The sequence below is a fragment of the Misgurnus anguillicaudatus genome, chromosome 21 (genome assembly GCF_027580225.2).
Source record: "Misgurnus anguillicaudatus chromosome 21, ASM2758022v2, whole genome shotgun sequence".
Classification (NCBI taxonomy): domain Eukaryota; kingdom Metazoa; phylum Chordata; class Actinopteri; order Cypriniformes; family Cobitidae; genus Misgurnus; species Misgurnus anguillicaudatus.
Window position 1 is genome coordinate 53,414,004 of NC_073357.2, and position 20,740 is coordinate 53,434,743.

A 20,740-nucleotide genomic window follows, 5' to 3' on the forward strand; every position below is an offset into this window, starting at 1 on the left:
GTCGTAGTACATGAAATAGTTTCATGTATCATATTCAGAATCGATATCGGACAGGTATTATAGCGTGTGTCGCGAAATATTGTTACACCCCTATTTTGCGGGGTTAACCTGCCTTGCGGTACCAAATGCATGTAGTGTAAAACGAAGCGGGGTTAGAATGTTGTGACTTGATGCTTAGCAATCGTCATCAATCAGAAACTGTAGAGTATGTACCTCATATCACGATATCTGTACTGAAAACACCTGAATTAGATTAAAAACTATAGGGCAGTGGTTCTCAAACTGGGGTCCGGGGCCCCCAGCGGGGCCGCGAGATGATGCCAGGGAGGCCCCAGTTTTATGTCATTTTACAAAATACATAAATTTATCATGAATTCTGTGAAATTAAACCTTAAAAATAAGGCTACTAACCAACAGCACTACTTTGTATAATTTAATATGTTTTGTTTAATTAAGATGTTACCTTTTAGAACAAACTTGTCATACATTTTCTTTGGGGGGGGGGCGAAAAAATGCACTGTACACAAGGGGGGACGCACACTGAAAAAGTTTGAGAACCACTGCTATAGGGGACTTTAAACAGCCAAGAGAGATTTACGTTGTGACCTGTTCTGTCACTGACGTGGAAGTGCGAGACAAGCGGTTATTAAAAGCGGCAGCACACTAGTTTAATTCAGTCAGTTTGACATCGCCTTTAATCCAATAATGACTGTTGACACTGCAAAAAATGCAAATGAAATCGTTAACCTAGGGTTTAGGAATGTACAGTGTGAAACGTCAGATTATGAATACCCAGAGCTATATCTTAACCCCTGGTTAAGAAAGAATAGTGTAAAACGTGAAAGTGATTACCCAGGATTCTGTTAACGTGGGGTTTAGAATAACCCAGGGATAACTATTTTAAGCAACATGATCTCACAAAGTTCCGTGGGATAGTAAAATAATTTTTTGCTAATTTTTCCGTGGCATTCTCACGGATTGGTTACTCTACTGCTTTTTCCTATTTTCAAACCATTGTCGCTTCGGTTTAGGGTTAGATTTGGTGTTTGCGTTAGTATGTCACTTTAAGTATTGGTTTATATTATGTTTTCTGCTTTATTCTTTTACAATTTCTAAACTTTAAACAGTTGTCGCCTGGCGTTAGGGTTAGAGTTGGGTTTGGGTAAGGATGTAATTTTATGTAAATCTAACCCTAAACCGACAATGGTAAGAAAACAGGGCAAAACAGTTTAGTAACCAATCCATGAGAATGCCAAGGAAAAAGACAGAAAAATTTGGAGATCTGTGAGAATGCTATGAAAAATGAGCAAAAAATTCTGTGACTATCCCACAGAAATTCGTGAGATCAGGTTAGTGGACAAAAGAGACAGATTAAAACACCAGTTGTAAACATGAACGTGTAGGGCTGGGTACCGAACGTCGATACTTTTATGGTATTGAATGAAAAACTTTGATACTTTGAGTATCGAAAAATGATGTATCTTTCGATGCCAAATTTTGATTCCAAAAGCGGCTGTGTCTGTGAGCCTGTACTTGCATGTAAGGACCTAAAGCGCCAGCAATTGGCTGTCCACCACCACGTGATGGGGAGGATTTCTGAAAATACTCGCAGTCCACCTCGCAGTCACCCAACACAAGGATGCAATATGAGAAGAAAGTCTTTGTGACAGTCTTACCAATAGAGTTAGCGCAAGTATGGCCGTGTTGTCTCCGTGAAAGACACGTCAACCAAAACGGATCTTCTCCTAAAGTGACGAGGGGTTTCAATTCTCTGCTTGTTTTACTCGCGCCTGGTTCCGCATGGCAAGGCTTTGCGCGCGCGTCTCCCACAACAGTCTCTACAAGGTGTTTAAACTTGACCCACGTGCGCAGCTTGTGTCTCTCAATGCTTATGAAATACTCGCGCCTGTCTCTCCGCATCGCAAAGCCTTCATGCCCTCGTCCCGCAAAATGGACGATGCGTTTTAACCTATTTTTTACAGTCTATGGTTTAAACTTGACGCACACGCGCAGCCCAAAGCCTTGCTCGTTATTTAAAACAAACTAAAATTCCATTTAACTGGTTTGCTAATTTCACTTGAATAAAATGACATTAAACGCATTTTCTACTCATTTTTAAAAATCCCAAATGTATTTAATATTTTGATAATAATGAAGTTGAGTATTTACAAAAAACAAACATGCATACAAATCTTCCCAGCAAAACTCAGTCACCCATTTAAATATTTTAACTTTTTGTCAAAGTTGCAGCTATAATAAGCCCACAAATACTGTTAGTCCCAGCTAAATACCATTTTACATTTCATAAAATAAAGCAGCATAAATTATATTCTTAATTTCTTTAATTTTGTTTCTTTGTTTTCATAAAAAAAAACTGATAAGTGTGCCTGCTGGCGCACCCCTATCCAAAAAGCAAAACCAGTTTTATTAATGTTACCCTGAGTGAGAAGTGTTACCAGAATTTGTTTAAATTAAGGTGAAAAAGTTGTGTGTTTAATGCATTTTTGTTAATGTTTTAATGGATTTTAAAACATATTGTATCGAAAAAAGTATCGTTAGGAACCGGCATCGAAACGGAGGTATCGAAATTGGCACCGGATCGAAAGATTTTAAACAATACCCAGCCCTATGAACGTGTCTCTATCTTCCACTTGTGATTGACCAAAACGCATCTTTATACCAGGTGTAAACAGCCTCTAAGATGTGATAAGTGTCATGTCAAAAAAGTTATTTTTACTGTCAAGCATTTTAACCATGATATCATTATGTACCATAGTTGTTCATTGGAAAAAGCAGATCACTCATTTTTCAGTGAGTAAACCTGTGCTTCATTAGCTATGAATTAGTTTGGATTTAATACAGTAGTCTAAACAGGGGCGTCATGCACCAATTTTTTTTAAGGGGGCACAGTGTCAAAGCTCACAGAAATTTGTGCATAGGCTACACAGACATCAATAGAAATATTATAGAGCTTTCAGTCTTTTCCATGGCACTTACATTTCTAACAATCTGAAAACCCCTGCTTTCATGCAAAAACCCCCAAAATAAAAGTGAAGACTAACTTTCATATCAAATACTATTCAATCTGAATAATGACACATTTGCATCATATTTACATCTGAAACGGCATGTTTTATTTATTTTAGTCTTGTTTAATAGTGTCATTAATGCATTTTGCACAACAACTGCATTATCATATAAAATTAATGTAATTTTAAATCCATAAAGTATATAAACAACGAAAATGACATAAGCTATAGCCACGTGATTGATTTTAATGTTCAATAATGATTTAAAAAAATATGTTTAGATAAAATTATTAGAGGAACGGATTTTTGCATTAAATTTTACCTCATATGTGAGCATGTGAGATTCCGCGCCCGCGACCCCGCGTGAACTCTGGCGAACTTTGGCGTTGTGCCAAGAAGATGAATCTCTATATAACGTTGAGACGGTCACATTTAAAACCATACATTTTCTACACAGAGGAGGTTAACTGCACATTACCGTACTGGGGTTTGGAAATGTTGTGAGCGTTTCTAACACGTTTTAATTCCTCAGATAGCAAAATGCAGCAGCAAGCCAGCAACAGGAGAGCGCTCGTGAGCGCGCCCAGACGCTGATGACGTCTGCGACTGTACTGACTGCAGCACCAGCTGCCGCCAGAATAAAAGTAATGTAACATGATCAAAACACTATCAAAACGTCGAAAATCTCCGAAAAGTGACAAGGATGCAGCACAGAATTTATAATAGTGTGCATATTAAATAGATCAAAAGTATAATAATAGATTAATGGACGCTTATTTGATTTTGAGGTTGGATGCAAAATCCATTGGCTCAAAAAAACCAAGGGGGCACGTGCCCCCTTAGTTTGAATGGGCATGACGCCTCTGAGTCTAAACATTATTAAAGTTTTGATGACTTGACAGTTTACATAACAGCCCATTTCTTTATTGCTCTCACATGAGGTCAAGCAACATCAGATGTTTGATGAAAAAAGTTCAGGGCGGATTTCAGATTTGTTTTAAAACACATTTCTGAGTGTTACCTACAGTTATTTTTGCTGACCAGTTATTTTTTCAGCCTCTTCTGGTTGACTCTGTGTTCTGGTAATTACTTTTTGGATTTTCTAACCAGTTCAAGTAGTTCACCGTGAGATTGTAGCTGCCTCGGAGCTTGTAACTTCACCCTTTTCTAGCATGATTGACTTCTCTCTGTGTTCTGTGTTGTGACCCTCAACCGGAGAGGCCAATTTAGCTGTAGAAAAGGGATTTATAAAGTCCCAGATGTTCACTTAGAAGAACCACCATGGTACTTCTTTTCTGACCAGCAATTCAACACGATTGATATGTAACTTGTGCCAGGAGTGGGTCATATCTCTCACACTGATATGTGAGCACTTCATCTCTAGTGCTTTGAGAGGGTGTTGACATCCCTCTTGAAAATCAGAAAGATCTGCTGTTCAGCAAAAGGAAATCGCAAATAATATATTTGCCCCTTTTGCACAAAGTCTGCAGAACCTGTTTAACAATTTTTAACATGTCATTCCCACTCCACTTTCCTTTCAGTGCCATGTAATGTACAATAAAGTATACAACGACAGACAAGATTGGGTAGTTGGATGACACCTGTCATGGCCAACACACAAACCCTGATTTGCTTTAGTAGAATAATGGCATGACCAGAGCATTGGATATTTATTTGGACATTTTTAGGTGATTTGTCCCTACATCTCACCCCCATCTTGTGCACATGCTTGTTAGGCTGTTCTGTCTTGGAGAAGTCTGCATTTTGAAAGTGTGGGTCCTCACTGTGTTTGTTTTGACGTTTTTAATATTTAATACTATAACAAGTAGCCACGCAATCCAGCACAAATAACAAGCTTGGATGAGCTGACAGTCTTCAACTTTGGGCTGATATGGCAGCGGCCATGTTTTGTTTAGGCGGAGGAGCAAGAAGCTCTGATCCTCGAGTTACAGGATGTCATCACTGAGCTACACCTTGAGATTTCTTTAAAGAAGAAATTCAAGCTACATCAACTTCAACATCTTCTTTAGCTGGAGACCAGAGTCAAAGAGCTTCAAGAGCAGGTATTAGATAAACTGTAGATTTTGTAGAGCTATTTGACCGAGTAGTACAGTAGTTTGGTAGATTCTTGGAGCTCCTGATCTTGCAGAGTTATACAACTTTACGGTCCCCATGAACCGGAAGGATAAGCTGTGTCCCAATTCAAGGGCTGCGACCTTCTGAGCATGCGACCTTAAAGGTGAGCACTCGTTCTTTCAAGGTGGCAGCATCAGAAGGCAGGACACAGCGGAGACGTTTCTGACATATTAAAATAAATATGGAATCAGTAAAATTATTATTTATTTTAGAAAATATGACACGTTGATGTAGATTAAACTATTCAACAGTATATCAAATTAATCAACCTTAGAAATATACGCAAGATAAATAGAATATTATTAATACTAGGGTTGTGACAATTAATCGAGCAAATGCGCATTTTCTCAATGAATGAATTTGAATGAATTACGGTGAAATTACGCCACATTCAAAAGCTAGAGGGCGCTTTCGCGCAGAAACTCCATTTGTGCCACAGAAGAATTATCATTGCAAACACTATTCCGGGAAATATCTAGAGGCATATTTATATCGCTGTTCTTCAGATTGTTTTAGGTATTTTAATGATAATAGAGAATATTTTGAATGATTGTGTTTGACGAGTGTTACTTTTTCAAATGCACGTTAAACTCAAACTCGAAGTGATTTTAGATTGATAAGGACTTCCTACTGAACACGGAGCCGTAGTACACGCACAAGCTGTGCATGAAACACTGAATCGGAGCCTTACGATTCAGAATCGATTTTAGACAGGTCTTTATAATGGGAACACGATGCATTGATGCACATCCCTAATTAACACAAAAAACATAATTAATAATACTAAAACAGTGACAAGAAATTTTTTTTCTGGTAAATTCCAACTTTTATTTAATAAAGGTTTTAATTGTTTATTTTAGAATATCCAGCTGTTATATTCAGCCGTTACAGGTGTGCAATGAATCTTAAGATTGCCTCGGCTGTTAAGGATACATTCGTCTATTGTGGAGAAATAAGGACGCATTTTGAGGCTTCATTTTAAGCATCCTTTCAATTGGGACGGACTTACTAGCCTTAAGTTGTGCTGTTATGACGCAATCAGTTTTAAAATACGTCCTTAGAAGGTCGTAGTAATTAAATTGGGACACAGCTTTAGATTGTAAAAAAGATGGACGTAGTGTCCATGACGTCACCCACAGGTTTCTGAAGATCGTTTTTGAAGCTTAAAGTAGGCGGTGCCTGCCGTCGCCATCTTGCTCGCGCGTCACCACGCATCACTTGCGGATATTTGAAAATGGGTAAAGAGGCGGGACGTGGGTGAAGTTGAGGTGGCTGGTTGCTGAAACCACGCCCCCCTAGCGCGACAGCAGTGGCTGTTTAACCATCACTCAAGCGGCCACGCCCTTAATTATGGAGAACTTTAAGGCTTAATATAATTTAAACGGATGGGTTACAAAAAAATTCACCCCCCTCACAGTTCTCATGATGGACAAAATTAGCTATATAGACCATAAACTATTTTTGTACCAGGCTGTAAACATATTATTTTCCACTGTAAAGTTGGGCATTTTAACATTGGGGTCTGTGGGAATTGACTCCCTTTTGGAGCCTGCCTCTAGGGCCAGTCGATGAATTGCAGATTAAATCACTTCCATATTGGCTTCATCAGAGAGATCGGAAGGTTACCCCTTGACCGGAAGTCGCAATCGACTTCTGTGCTGTGGCGTTTTTTAGAGTAAAACCGCATAACGCGAGAGGAAAATAGTGGGCGCGGCTTATGTTTTACATCGTGCTTTGATTATATATTGAAAAGTAGGTGTTTTATTCAGAAATAAAACTGGCAGCACACTGACAGTTGGAGGGGGAGGAGTTAACAGATGCTGATCTGACGTCATCTGAGAATGATCGTCACAAAAGAGGAGATGTACATTTTCAGACTTTGATTAATGTGTATGAGGGCACATTGATTTTATTTTAATATTACTTTAATTTGATAAATTGTATAATAAACACTGCAATATTACATAAAAAAATAAGAATCATCAGTTTTGATTTATTTGGGACTTTTAAAGCTTAAGTATTGTCCATTTTTTATGCTTTGCGAGGATCCACGTTGCCATCAGGAGAGTGGGTGCATACTGTACATGCACAGACGGATTTTGGAAACCTCGCGTATATGTGCGTACAGGAGTATGTAGGCCACGAGAGGTATTACAATTTTTCCAAATGGGCATGTGTCGAATGTCCGCGCACATGTATGAGTGAAATTAACTATGTTTTGCAAGGCTGTGCGTCCGACTATGTGCATACGCTCGCACATGCGTAAAAACTGATTATACTCAGGGCTTTATACGCACGACTGGCATTTCGAATAAATCTTAAAGGAACACGCCCAGATTTTGGGAATTTAGCTTATTCACAGTATCCCCCAGAGTTAGATAAGTCCATACATACCTTTCTCATCTCCGTGCGTGCTGTAACTCTGGCTGACGCAGCCCCCGCTAGCTTAGCTTAGCTTAGCACAAAGACTGGAAGTGAATGGCTTCAGCTAGCATACTGCTCCCAATAAGTGACAAAATAACGTGAACATTTCCCTATTTATGTGTTGTGATTTGTATAATCACACCGTGTACAAATAACAAGGTAATATGAGACACAGCTATCTTTTAACAGTATACATACTGGGAACTATATTCTCAGAAGGCGAAGCAATGCTACTTGGGCGGACTGATTTTCACAACTCTGACCGAACTCTCTGCTCCTCACCAGGGGCTTCTCGGGTGCTGTGAGCAAATCAAACCAAAATTATTTTGTCACTTATTGGTAGCAGTATGCTAGCTGAAGCCATTCACTTCCAGTCTTTGTGCTAAGCTAAGCTAGCGGGGGCTGCGTCAGCCAGAGTTACAGCACGCACGGAGATGAGAAAGGTATGTATGGACTTATCTAACTCTGGGGGATACGGTGAATAAGCTAAATTCCCCAAATCTGGGTGTGTTCCTTTAAATGTCTTATGTAGTTCTTTATTTACTGAATGTTAGATTTTCCTAAATTACATCAATCGTTAACTCACTCACGCTTATAAAGTGACAAGTAATCCAAACGACCTTGATTAGTTGGTTCTGTTGTGTTTGAATTTGGAGCTAAACTCTGCTGGAAATGGCCTTCCAAAAGCGTAATTGAACCTTGTCTGTTTGACATCTGTTTGGTTTGTTTGAAAGCTCTTTTTTGAGTTAAAGTTCTTGAATTAAAGTCTGTTGGAAAGCGGTGGTTAGGGGTACATTTATATGCAGTTTGCTGTTATTATGAAAGCAACACAAATATATCACAGTCCAGAGCCAATAATGTATTATAAAAAGTGGCCAGCATGTGAAATTGGGTTCAGACAAAGCAGTCATACCAAGTGTGAAAACAGCTTTACACAAAAGGCTTTTTTACACATACTTGAACATCGGTGTGCACACATCCTGACACATGTTGCTGTACACAAGGCATTTCAGCTTCCCTTAGCTTTTGAAATTACTTTCACATACAGTTATTTCTCACAGTGGGAGTTGGCAACTAATCTAGCATCTCGTTGAGTTTTTAAGGGGCTCAAAATCACAAAATAACTGTTAGAATGAAGCCATAGACCAAACCATTCAATCAGCCCAGTATTCACTTTCAGCCCGAGTGATCAGATGAAGGATTGGCATGTCAGAGTTTGATTGAAGAAGTCTTTTATGGGCAAAACACTTGTAACAACTACAGCAGGCTTTCCGTAGCGCTTGCAAACTATTCAGTATCTAAACGGATCTGTGGAGACATGAATACTGAAAGGTTTCTCTTTAAATTGCTCCCTGTTTGACCATTGTCTCTGTGTCGGACAAATAGCCAAAGAAGCTGTCGGAAATACAAAAGACCTCAAAGGAGAATATAGCTGAGCTCAGGATGGAGCTGGCTGAGAGGACAGACAACAACAGCATCCTGCAGAATGTTATGAGTGTCCCCAAAAGCATTTCTTTGTTTATTAATGTGCATAAATGTGTCATTAGCTGGGTTTAAACCCAAACGTGAAGCAAATCTTTTCAAAATTAAAAAAAAAAAAGAATTCGAATTAAGTGCATTTCCATCAAGTTGTTCGAGTAAATGACGGTGGTATTGGTAACTTAGTAACCAACGGTAAATAAAACAAGGCACACTTAGAAAATGGAGACAGGACTGCATTTAGTTACGATTAAGTTATAAATTTACTAGCAGTGCAGCTTGTAATTGCCAAACTGAATGCTGTGCACAGAAGAAGAAATATAGAATTTTTAATGCAGGCTCTAACAGCAAGGGCATAACGATGATGTAGAGCCCCATATATGGTAAAGACAACATTAGTGGAAACAGCTAGACGATCAGTCACATGGATTTAATGTTTGCTACGTCAGAATTTATTAGGCAAATGCGTTTCCATCTCCCATTATACGCATTTAAGTAAAAAAACACCTCAAATGAGCATAAAAACTTTAAATTTTTGCGAATAAAGGGATTTTTATTTGAAATTTGCCATTTCAATAACTCGTCTCTGATGCGATACATCAAAGTGCGCAACTTCTGATTTAACATTTTTAATATGCATCCTACACCATACGGTATCAAAACTGTGTCTAAAATGTTTTATTTAACATTTTAATTATTGTTTACCTATTATTTAAAGGCAAAAAATTTCCTATATCTAATATTGATTTTAGTGTATAGTGTTAGAGCGTCTGACATGTTTTCTTGTAAATGTGCATTTTTGTCAGACTCTTATTGGAATGGCCAAAATTAAGCAGATTTAAGGCGAAAGTATTTGATCAACGCATAGTACGTGCCGAGACAATTCGATTAAAGGGCAAGTTCGGTATTTTACACTTAAAGCCTTCACTGAAAAAAATGGACTTGGTGGGTCTTTGAATTTAAATAAAATAAACATGTATATGCAACACAAAATATTTATATTCCTTGTGTAAACATAATTTAATGGATTAGGATGAAAATGTTTTGTTTGAATGTAAAATGAACACATTATTCTCACATTGATTAAAATTGATTGAATTGAATACTTAAAGCAATAAAATTGAGTTTGCACACAAAATGGCACCTCCTGAGCAGCAGGGGCAGTATAGCTCAATGAGAAGGACGTCAACTGCCATAAAAGAAGAATAAACATCGTTTGTTTTGGGCGCCAAAATGAAGACTCAGCAGCAGTCAGTCAGTCAGAAGAACTCTCTCAGACGGACACCACGTTATTAAAGTAAGTTCTATTATTTATTTATGTTCACTTTATACGTGATACATCTTCACTAGATAGACAGTTTTTTTTTACAATATGTTGCCATTGCAATGACTTGTAGTAAATATTAGTTTGGAGGAGGTTGGTGGAGTAAGTTAATGTTACAGTCAGTCAGTCAGTCAGTCAGTCAGTAACGTTAAGTGTAAGGCTCATAAAAAAAACTGTGTTTTAAAAATGTCAGCTGTATAACGTTATTTCACGTTTGGTAGTTTTATCCAAGATGAAAACTGTCAGCTTTGAGTTGACTTTTTGAGGCACTTTTTACTCAGCTGTTCTATGGAAACGTATCAGGACAAATAAAACGCTAACCAAAAGTTATTCTGTCCAGAGTAACGTTATCCATGTAAGTAATTTACCAGATGATATCAATTGACTAAATTAATAATGACATTGTGTATGAAACAAACTGTCTGTTTAATCAGATTATCAGACCCGCGTCAGTTATTCGTGACTTCGCTACGCCACGAGCAACACTTGATTCTATTAGAAAAAGCTTTTTTAAATGTCTCGCGTGTCGTCTGGTATATTAACTGAAAAAAAAATCGCTTTGAAGTGCCACACCTTAAAGCTGACGTTTTCAGAAGAGAACCTTGTTGTTTTAAGATCTAATTTTGTCCAAAATTGCGTCCTATGACAGATATAATACTTATTTCATTATTGTTCTGTGTATGTGTGACCTTCATCATTTGAGGTTATGTGTTGATTTCACCTCTGAATATTTCCTCTTATAGGTCCATCATCCTTGCACACACTCAAAAGCATTGGTAAGTAATTCCTATCACTGTTTTACTGCTGTTAGGAGCTAAATCTTATTTTTGTAACTAATATACATGTATTATTCTTTGACTCGCAGTACTCAAATATACAATGGTTGGTTAATCTGTTTTCAGATAAATGCTGAATTTAAAAGAATCACTACTGTCTAATGTTCCTGTGTCACCTGGACCTCCAATCCAGAAACCTGACGAAACTCTTCTATCAGAAAGGAGGACAGCTAGCAAAAAGACTTCAAACAATTAATGATCAAATGACAGAAGTAAGTAATATAGATTCATAGACATAAAAATGTGTAAACCTTGTTGGAAGTACAGAAAATGTAGTATGTTTTAGTTACATCTTTTGGCATTAAAACACCTGGGAAGATTTAAAGGGGTAGTTCACCCAAAAATAAAAATTCTCATCACTTACTCCCTATCATGTTTTTACAAACCTTTATAAATGTCTTTGTTCTGATGAACACTAAGGAAGATATTTTGAGGAATGTTTGTACCCAAACCAATCATAAGCCCCATTCACTTCCAAAGTGGGGAAAAATAATACTATTGAAGTGAATGGGGCTCATGAACAGTTTGGTTGCAAACATTCCTCAAAATAAATGTCTTCCTTCGTGTTCATCAGAACAAAGACATCTATACAGGTCTGTAACAACATGAGAGTGAGAAAATGAGAGAATTAACTTTTGATGTGATTGTCAGGTATGCTAGCACACACTCGAAATGTGGCCTTTTTATTTAACTCATTCCAGTGTAGTACACACACACACACACACACACACACACACACACACACACACACACACACACACACACACACACACACACACACACACACACACACACACACACACACACACACACACCTGGAGCAGTGGACAGTGCAGCTGCCTTGCTTTGTAACCCATATATTTGTAACCAATTGTAACATGCTGTGGCAATGCACATGGGTCTGTATACTTACATTTATATTTGTTTGCATTGTACTAATTTCCAATGACACTTTTATTGTAACAGTAATTTTTTTCTGTTTCTTTAACTACATTTGTCTGTTTTGTACAGGGCATGGATGAAGTCAGCATCAGTGAGGTCATTTGAAGACACCAATGTTGGGATTTGTGCTCTCAAACAACATGCTTCTTGAAGAAGAGGATCTTTGTATAGTCCTGGAAGGCATGAAGGTGTTGCAAAATCGTGCCATGTTGTTTGAGCTGATGTATGCCTTAAACCTGAGCTGTCCTGATCTCCGCTTTATTTTTGAGGAAATCCAAAAGATTTTAATGGAACTGCATTGAGCGTAACTTTAACGAGCAGTTTCTTTCAGTGAAAGGATCAGAAAGACTGTGCAGCTCATTTATGTTCTTTTTATTTATCTGTTTTAAGTGTTTTCTCTTATTAAAACATTAACAGTTTGCTGCTCGGGGTTGATTTTGGAAATGGTTGTTGTATTTTGTTTTTGTTGAATCTTTGATTATCAGTTTATACAAATGCTGTAGCTCTGACTTTCTGAAGGAGGGATATTTTCCAGTTTGTAAATCCATTTAAAAAATAATAGTACTTACTGTTTTGCATTTCTCTTTGGAATGCAGTGTTTGTGTTTTAGCACTTCTAAATCTACTGTGATAGTAACTATTTTAAACATTTGGGTCAGTTTTACAGATGGGGCTTTTCCTAGTCCCAGACTTTTGCAATGCCTTAATTTGAAAACATATTGCACTGACATATCTTGACATATATCAGTGCCATTGTTTTGTGTAAAGATGTACTCCAGTGTTGTTTTTGTAAGGTAGGTTTGTTTGTAAACTTTTTTTGAAAAAAATATTCTAATATAACTAGGGCCTAGTCATGGATTAATCTACAACCTGTCTGGGAAATTGCCCCTTTGTATGTACTGCATGTGCTGATTGTTGTAATAGTTATTGACTGTTAATGAATCAATGTGTAATGATTTAAATGAATTGATGATCTGAAAGCAGTGGTTTGCCTAAATATCACTAAACATTTGTTCAAAACTCTTTGCTTTTTATGCCAATGCAAATGTATTTTGTATTTAAAAAAGAAATAAATAACATTTGGATAATTATGGGTGATTATTCTGGTGCCAGAGACATAATGAAATTGCTTTAGAGTTACATAATCCCATAATATAAGCATTAAAAAGCATGTTGGAATTACAGATGAAAATCTAGTCCCCTTACATAATAAAATTACTTAAACATTACAAAATAAATGTGTTATACTAAAGAGGAAAAAGCACTTTGAGTCAACATATTTATATTAGACTACTTAAATCAATTAACATGTTTTGGTCTGACACATAAAAATTAAATGGGAAAATTATGTTTGTTTTACACAATCGGATTATGTGGGACCGATGTACACATTAAAATTACGTAAATTGAAAGGATTTTTTTTTCAGTGTTGTTTTCAGATCGTTTATGATGAAATAGAACGATTTTGACTGAAATTTCGACATATGCGGCTGCCCTGAGAATTTTCGGGTGTTTGCTGTTTCACCTCCCACCTCTATAATGTCTGTATAGGTGCACTGAAACAATCCTTCCTAAAATGCATGAAACTTTCGTTTACAAAGACGTGAAACTCACCGAGTGGTCAGGGGTGTTCACTGATATGCTCACACAAAAATCGCTGCAAAAGATGCGTTCCAACGGGTGTTTTATCGTGCGTTGTAAACTTGTGGACCTATTTTTCCAAACTCCTCACACCCGTACATCCTTCCTTTGAGAGCTTAAATAATAATAGACACTCCAGCCCAGTTGGTGGCGATAATCCACCTTTGCAAATTGCAAGAATACAAAAAAGTCCCGGCGCGGAGTAATACCGTACCTCACAGCACTTCTAATACAAGTCAATGGAGTTGAACAAAACTACAATAAAACCTGTTGGAATGCGTATTTTGCAGCGATTCCTGTGCGAGCACACCAGTGAACACCCCCGACCACTCTGTGAATTTCACGTCTTTGTAATTAAACGTTTAATGCATTTTGGGAGGGATTGTTCCTGTGCACCTATGGACCCGTTGTGGAGGTGGGAGGTGATACTGTAGAAGAAACACCTGAAAATTCTCGGGCCAGCATGATATGTCCAAATTTCTGTCAAAACCGTTCTATTTCATCATAAACAATCTGAAAACAGGGCTTTAAGTGTAAAATACCGAACTTGTCCTTTAATATCATCTTATTTAGGACGGAGATGGCATTTAGCGCTTTTGCGTCTGAGCTTCTCAATTCATAATAAGCCGTTGAAATATTGCAAAATAACGCATACCCGAGGTGCTAATGCTAAAGCTGAGCCTATCAATATTTATTTAGATTTTTTTCTTGAGTATTTATGTTTTCATTTCTTCTTTATATTACTGGGAATAAAACAAAAGCAAAACTGAACAAGCTGGCAGTTAGGGTTTATTGACTGTATTCATTTTCTTTTCTTTTTAATTATTTTATTCATTTTCTGTTTTTTCTTCTGTCACATGTCCACACATATTTATGCATGAACTTAAATAAATGTGTTGTTTCAATTAAACTTGGTGCAGTGACATGGAACTGTAATATGGTTGACAGACCTAGAACTACTTCATATGTGAAGTTTACCAAAAAAAATAATGCACCCCCTTAGCACGTTTGTAAATCAGAATGAAGAATTCAGCTACCGCTTGGTATGTTTAATAGTACATATTTTTGATGAACCAATAACCAATAAATCTGTTCCTTGTGCCTTATACAAAAACATTTGGATGTAAAGCCAAACTGTAAAATGACCACCAATCACTATTCACTTTTTACACAAAACAACAAAGTTGTGCAACAAAGTCTAAATCAAAAAGTACCATGAGGTGTCACATACTTTAAAGTCTTTGTGGTATATTCATAAATATTCTGCACAATAAATGTTTAATTAGTTATACCCATGTCTTTCATTTACTTGTAATGACAATTGTGTTATATTGGTCACATATCAGCCACATTGCTTTCTTAATATTGTTTTCAGCATAAGGCGTAAAAAAACATAATGGTTGACCACTAAAATTTACCATTATTTACATGTGCTTCAGATTGTATTTTTTTAATTATCGTACATGATATCAGATAATCTACAGTTGATCAGCAGTATTGTTAAAGTAAAGAGCATCATTTCGACAGAGCATGTGAACCCAAGCTCTTGTTTGCTCTCATGTCAACTGATCATATATAATACAAGACAATATTGGATCGGTCCATATGGGAGCTTTAGCTCTCCGAACGATTCATTACAGCACGGAGACCAGAGCAGTTCATCAGTCTCGGTCGCACCCGCACAGATATAAAAAGCCACATCCCCACTGACTGATTGGACGAGCTGTGAGAGTATGTGTGGAGCAGTTATGATGGTGCATGCTCTCCCATGTTTTGATGAGCCACTGTCCCCTCTCTGAAAGCAACTGTCTCTAGGCGGATCTACAAGCGTCTGGCAGGAAGCCCAGAGAAACTGGGAGTCAGTTAACTCTAATGAATTGTAACATGGTGCAATTTTAATCAAGCTCTAATTTTGTGTAATTATCTCATACTTTCTGAATAGGATTAGATTGGAAATTAAATCCATGACAGAGAAATAAGAAGAGATCAAATGGTCAGCAAAGGCAGGCAAACAGACAAACCTTTTAATTTTTTTCTTCTAAAATAAAGTTTTTTCTTAGCTGATTATTTTATTTGGAATAGTGAAATAATGTTAATCCGCATGTAATTTTAAATGTAGTTTGTAAAGTGAGACTCAGGCGTTATTGGGTGATGTTTGGAGATGCGGATAAACCTGGGGGTGCAATCACATCTCAAGTCAAATGTCAAGGATTTTGATACTATGTCGGTGATTGATTTGGCTGTTTAAAAGCCTGGCAGTAGTAAAATGTCATCTGGGTCACATGTTGAAGGGGGGTTTAAAGCTACTTAATGCATTCTGACTTATTAAAACTACTAACTTAAGAGCTGAATTCCTCATGCTAAACATAGGCAAAGTGTCACAAAAGCACTTGGACGTATGTACCAAATGCACATCACCTGGGTTCTTTCAAGTTTCAGCAAGTTTTTTTTTATGTAACAATCTTGCTTTATTTCTTTTATGGGCTATTCAGTGCAGGAAGTACAATCAAAGTCTTTATATAGGCAACTGGAATAGCGCGCACACACACACACACACACACACACACACCAACCAAGAGCCAATAAGCATCTGTTGCGGTAATGATAATCAAAATTTTGTGTAAGCATTCTGACAAGACAATATTTCAAATTAACTGTAAAAAAATTATCTTACCTTGTAGCCATCTTGAAGTAACTGGTCCATGTGCTTGGTCACTCAAAATCAAACTTTATTACAATTCTGTATGTGTGCTTAAACTGTTCTCAAAAAGTGTTGCGGAGGATGAGAACATCAGGCATGGACTAATTTTTCTTCATTATTATTATACATGAATATTCAGTAAATATTTTTTCTGTCATCTAAAGTGTCTAGCAAAACATCCGTTTATTTTTTTCTTAATATTTTTGTGTTAATTTGATTAATTTACAACGTAACGCATGTTCAAACACAGCCGGACACATTGCTGTAATGAGAATTTCAGCAGAAAATGAGATAAAATTTCCAATTATATATTCTTATGTTGAAATCACACATTGTGCAAGGTAGAACACAGTATTGTGTTAATTCTGATGCTTTTTAATGTTACTATATTACACATTTTAAAGCTAAAATCTTTAGTGCCGTGGTGTTTCAATGGTTTCGTGAGAATCACCCGTATATGCTTTTATTTCAAGGGCACCCAAGACCTTTTTATTTTATTTTTGTAACATATTCCCTTAAAAATTGACACATTGCTAGTTCGTAAAGGTTTGTATAGTACATTTCTTTGGCACTGAGGGTCAAGTTAAACAGAAAGAGCAGGTTAGCCATGTGAGACCGACTGCTCTTAGTGCCCACTCTTAGGGCATTTCCGAGCCGCCCCAGAGATAGTCAGGATCCTTAGCCTTGTCTTCTGTTTCTCTCTTTTGCTCTTCTCTTTTCTACCCATCAGTCTTTTCCTCACTGTAGTGGAAATGCATTGAAAAGGAGAGCCAAAGTCACACAACATTAGTTTGCTAGTTGCAGCGGCAACAGAAAGCCATTACTCTTCCCTGACAGTATCAAAGAGAACAGTGGAGCGGGGCTGTGGCCGCCCCTCCTCCCTCCTGCCTTCTCGGCTACTCGCTGCTCTCAGGAAATTGCCTCATACTTCAGTGCGCAGGAGCTGACACGCTGGTGACAACCACGCATGTGTCACTTTCAGGGCCTGGGTGGGAAGGGTCTCCTAATTCTGAGACAAGCGCTGCCCAGGGAGCTGCAGGAGGGCAGCACCCGGGGAGGGCTGGATCCTGGCGTACCCAAGGCTGATGCAGCGGTTTCAGAAGTGCAGCTCGGCTTGGAGAGCGTTAATGCTAGAGCCGAGGTCAACAGTGAGGCACGAAGTCAAGATTGAAGTGAAGTGCTCCCAGACTTGTTGGGGGACACCCGCACAATCACCCTTTCAGCAAACTAGCCAAAGGTCGAGGTAAAGAGGTAGAGACAGGCTTACAGGCGTGCTTGTCTAGAGATGCAAACACGTGCACTCGCCTGTAAAGAGCTCTTGTGCCTTTGACCCTGATTTTTGGAGTGCAGGGGCACATTAAATGTAGAGATAATTCCTTGATGGACTCCAAACACCCCTCAAATGCTTTGTGAATTGTTCTTGTTTATGTTTATTTCACAAAATGCATTCAGATGTTTTTGGCTTTGTGTTGCACCCTATGCATTGCTTGAATGAGGTGGGAAGGGGGGTGTCTTTCATCTGCTTTTGGGGGGAAAATTGTTCACGGCTCCGGTGCCCCCACTGAGTCTCCATTGGACATCCCACTCGACATTAAGCTTCAGTTTTCTAGAGGAGCAGGATGTTTATTGCTATTCTGTAGCAGCCTTTGTTACAATTGTCAGCTTTCCCCGTCCTCTACACGCACCCCTTCTTCTTTAATTTGGTGCAGGGTTGGGGGGATTGCGGCCGCTGCTGTGTGATTAGAGGGAGAGTGCTTCTCAGCAGGACCCTCTGTTTTATATTCATCAAAAGCGCTCGCTTTGATTCGCTCCTCCTTGACGTGTGGCGGCGCAGGCTGCCGAGGAAATCATGCGCTTGCAACCAGTCCTCCAACCCCTCCTCTACACAATTCTCCTTTTTAGAAAGCCCCCCTCCGCACACCACTCCACTGGCTCTATCGCTCCTCTGCCCAGCCCTCAGGCTGCCCGCCATCTTATTAATTTCTCTATTATTACTAATATCGTTTCTTTTCCCTCAGATGGACTGACTTTCTCCAAGGTCACTGTGAAAGATTTGCTGAGCTGAAACTTAAAATACTCCCCTGTTACTCCAGCCTGCATGTGTTGGCTTGAATTTAAATCATTTATTGTTGAAGGGGATGTTTTTTAGTGTTTCTTGCGTCTGTAAATCACAGTGATGTCTTTCCTAGAGATTAGAGATAAATGTATAGACTGTGTATGTGCTTGAATGTGTATGTATTATATTTTGATAAAGATTATACAGTATGCACTGTCAGATAAAGGGTCAAAAAAATTTTACAGCTTTGTACCTAAAGAGTTCATATTAGTACTGTACCTCAGAGGTACATTTGGTACCAAAGAGAGCTTATTAGTACCTCAAAGATACATATTAGTACCTCAAAGGTACATACTGGAACCAAATGTATGCATTTCTGTACCTACTGACCCAGTGACAGCTGGGGTACCTATTTTTCCAATTTTGTTCTGAAAGTATACAGTGGTTAACATATTTATTAGACCACCTGTCTATTTGTCTCTGAGATAGGGTGACCAGACGTCCCGAAAAATTCGGGACAGTCCTGAAATCTAAGCTGCTGTCCCGAATCCTGAATCCTGCTCTAATTGTCCCGAAAATTATACAGAAGCAAAATATTGAGTAGTTCTCTGATAAAACTTGAGCGAGGAGGTTGATTCATCCTGCAGCCAGCCCCAGCCGGCTGCTCATTGGCTGCAGCATCTTGTTTGTTTTTATATATATACTGTAGGCGCACATTAAGATATGCACTGATAAGGCACAGGAGTGCTGGCAGCAGTTAAAACCTCAGTTAAATATGCTGACGTCGAACCTCCGCAATGTCGGTAGGCTATAGCTCAAGTGTAAATTTAAAGTTGTATTGTTTCTATTCATTTATCAAATTCATCTATATGCACAAAGACAATAGGACTTTTTTTGTCCTCTTTTTGTCTTAAAGAGTAGATTAAGAGAGCGAAAGTTGCAGCAGCCGCGAGGACAGTTGAAAGTGCAGGCAGTGACAGTCAGTCGCGTGAAGGAGTCAGATTGGTTGAGGTCGATCTGATCGCAATAAGCTCCAGGGCGGATCCGCAACGGATCCAGACCAGAGCTGCCGACTTCGGAGCGGATCCGTTGCTGATCCGTCCCAGGACTTATTGCTATCAGTTCAAAAAAACATATGTATGCATATGTACTTATATTAATAAAAATATGATTGGTTCAGTAACTCTATACGTATTATATCAATTTATTTATATGCATATGTACTAATATTAATATGATTAGTTCAGTTTGAAACTCATTATCTTTTATTATTAAATAAAATAAATAAATTAAACTATTATTGGAGGAGTTCCCCTCGTCCCGAATTTAAGCCAATCTCATCTGGTCACCCTACTCTGAGACCATCCAGCTTTGTGAAAGGCCTTAATGCGAACTTCCTTATTGACGTTTCACCATTTTGAACAGAAGTGATGGATGTCAAGTTGTATTCACGTTTTTATACCTTTGAGACCGCCACATTAACTTTTTTCAGAAGTAAGAAATAAGCGCAATATTTAACCCTTTAGACATATTTTTCTGTTAAGGACTGCAAGTAAATTGTATTTGGGCATCTAAATAGGAAATGATAAAGTGCTTTAGTATTTATTCTGCCTTTCTTGTAACAGTAAATTTAAAAACTCATGGATTACAACAATGATATTTTAGCATTAGTAAAACTACTATGACTAAAGAGCTTATACTGCTGGATTAACCATTACAGAAATATCTAAATTTTATTTTATTATTTATTATTATTTTATTTTATTTTATTTTATTATTTTAGGGTGTTACCAATCAGTTCAAGTTTCTTATGTAAAGCAGATTTCACTTTTTAAAGTGTAACTGAATTGAGCATATTATTTAGACCCCACAGTTTTTTCCTTTTCAGAGCGGCATTTATTTATTATTATTATAATTATTTATTCACCAAGACTTTTAAAGACTAGGTACGTAAAAATATAAAAGAGGGGCATTAGATGGAAAATTGACGCACACCAGAATCCGAAACGTTCACTGCCCATCAGGCCACGTCTCCGACAGAGACGCATAACAATTTGGCAACAGTCAACGTTGTCTTCAAAATAAACTCTTAACACAGCTGCCAACACAGGCCCTCCTGCAGTTCAGGAGGCTTTCGGAGGTTAATAAAGCTAGACCAGTAGAAATTCGAGTG

General features: G+C 38.0%; 1 protein-coding gene and 1 long non-coding RNA gene across 9 annotated transcripts in view; both read left to right on the forward strand.

Moving 5' to 3' along the window:
- pmfbp1 (polyamine modulated factor 1 binding protein 1) overlaps positions 1 to 20,740 on the forward strand; it is a 263,364-nt gene that overhangs the window by 88,828 nt on the left and 153,796 nt on the right. The window lies entirely within an intron of this gene.
- On the forward strand, positions 9,990 to 13,435 carry LOC129416337 (uncharacterized). Of its 2 annotated transcripts, XR_012360072.1 has the most exons (4): positions 9,990 to 10,365; positions 11,136 to 11,168; positions 11,295 to 11,440; positions 12,240 to 13,435. It is a non-coding gene; the product is annotated as an uncharacterized lncRNA (long non-coding RNA). The 2 variants fall into 2 exon arrangements; XR_012360071.1 differs by having other exon boundaries at positions 9,990 to 11,168.